The sequence below is a fragment of the Octopus sinensis genome, linkage group LG24 (assembly GCF_006345805.1).
Source record: "Octopus sinensis linkage group LG24, ASM634580v1, whole genome shotgun sequence".
NCBI lineage: Eukaryota > Metazoa > Mollusca > Cephalopoda > Octopoda > Octopodidae > Octopus > Octopus sinensis.
This window is the reverse complement of record NC_043020.1, coordinates 30444255-30446545: the sequence shown is the minus strand read 5'-3', so window position 1 is coordinate 30446545 and position 2291 is coordinate 30444255.

Sequence of the window (2291 nt, the reverse complement as noted above, 5' to 3'; positions counted from 1 at the left end):
TTACCTATATTGGTTTTAACATAAAAGGAAATGGAGTGAGCGGCATCAAATTATTTTTCTACATTTGTTTTTAGGTCCATTTTTGCCATTCGTATGGAGGGGTTGTAAATTAGTTCACCATTAAAGCCACTTTGGGCTAGGGCACTGTTGTAGTAGGGGGCAGCCTTCTCAAAACTTTCTACGGAAGAAGAGACGTTGGATATTCTGTTATTAATGTTGGCTATCAGGTTTTTAAACACCATGGAGATGGTAGGACAACACTATTTGTGTATGAAAGAAAGGTTGTCATTGGTAAGGTTTATAAGAGGAAGAGTTTAGATCTAGAAAAGCATCTAAATAATCGACTTTTGACAGATTCGTTGCGAATTGACAAAAGGTGGAGGAGAGTTATGTACTTGTGTGTGTGTGTGTATTTATGTATGTACATATGTATGTATGTATGTATATGTATATGTATGTGTAACTACGCACACACGCGTGTGTATATGTATATACATCATGCTGGACCGCTGAACTCTACACGTTTTTTTCATTCTCTGTTTTATTCCTCTTATTCCTTTCTGCTGAAGAGCGTAGACTCGAAACGTAAAAGACTTTTTCATTTTTCCCGATCGTCAAAATAATACACTTGCTTGTTGTTCATGCACCTGTCTTCGTCTTTTGTTTTTCTACACACACACACACATACACATATACACACACACACACACACACAATACATACATACATACATACATACATACATACATACATACATACATACATACATACATACATACATACATACATACATACATACATACATTTACTTGTAATTTGTACACTCCATTACATACATATTAACTCTAACTTAAGTGTTGCTTTTTTCCCGAATGACGACGCTGAATAAATAAACTCGGTGATATTTTTATTAATATGTTAATTTTTTTTCTATGCCCAACATACTTTACATCCATTTTCTTGCTGTTTCACCTGAAATATTATTGACTCTTCGAATGTTGAGCTGATGAAATCTAATAACGCCGAAAAAGCCGCAGTTGTCTCTCCTCCTGCCTTCATTTTATATAGCTTACACAGTTCGTGAGCGCATATGACAGCGCCCAAAACCCTTTCCAGAGCCTCTGTGAGCGGTAGGAGGGAGTGAGCAAGCTATCGTAAAACAGCTGAGTTGAAACAAACGGCTAGTCACTGAGTGGAGTCCTTTATAGGCACCTAAGGGCCTGGCGGTGGTGTTGAACAGGAATGGTTTCCCCGAAATGTTTCCACACAGTTCTCTTCTTCCTGATTTCACTCGTGAGGTTTTGGTTGACCAGAAGACTAGAAGAGACAAGATTTGCATAAAAGGGTGCCGCCCAGTAGGATCGAAACACAAACCACGTAGCTGAGATGTAAACATGACCGCCGTTATGGTAGGTGTGCATTGGACAGCACTTTCCCCCCTCACTATTCAATGGTCGACCCCCAGACTTACAGTGATATACTTATTTCGAAACACCATTTTAGCATTATTACAAATTAATGCCCACCCGGATTATTCCGATTCCCCTACCCAACCCCTCGACCGCCACCAGGCACCGATGTCTGGCGACGGGTCTGGATGGGCAGTCACCTCGCGCGGAAATAATTCATAACTCTTATTTTATAAAAGGCAGATTTTATCTGCCTCCCTTTAGGAGTTAGACAAAATCTACAATATAGGATTTCTTCAATTACAATTTACCTGGCAATTTTTAAGAGTACAATGCATCGCGTCATGCCAGTCCAGTTTTTAAAATTTAAACTCCAGTTAAGCAAAATTTACAGAAAACTCACATTCTGGTGTGTGTGTCAAATGCTTTTCTTAGTTGGTTTACACCACACGCAAACGCACACACACAGTGGCAAGGAATAAATGAAAGTAATTCACTTACTGTAGTGAGTGATTCTTTCACTCTGCCTCCAATTCCTCTTTACACACATAGAAAAAACTTTTATTTTTTTTAATAAGTAAGTAATGAGAGCGAAAGAGACTAAGAGGAAAGCGATTGTATGACGAGGGAAGTTCCTTTGAAGTTACCGTGCATGGGACTCATTGATGTACATGTGTGTGTGTGTGTGTGTTTGTGGAGTGTGGGAGACAGACAGTATGTTGTGTAAGTGAAGTGCTCTGTTAGGTGGTGAAGAGACAGAGAGAGTAATGTGTGAAGAGAGAGATAACTGAAAATTTTTTACTCGGTTTATGTGTATATGTATGTATGCATGTATGTGTGTGTGTGTGTGTGTGTATGTATGTGTGTATATGTATGTTTTTA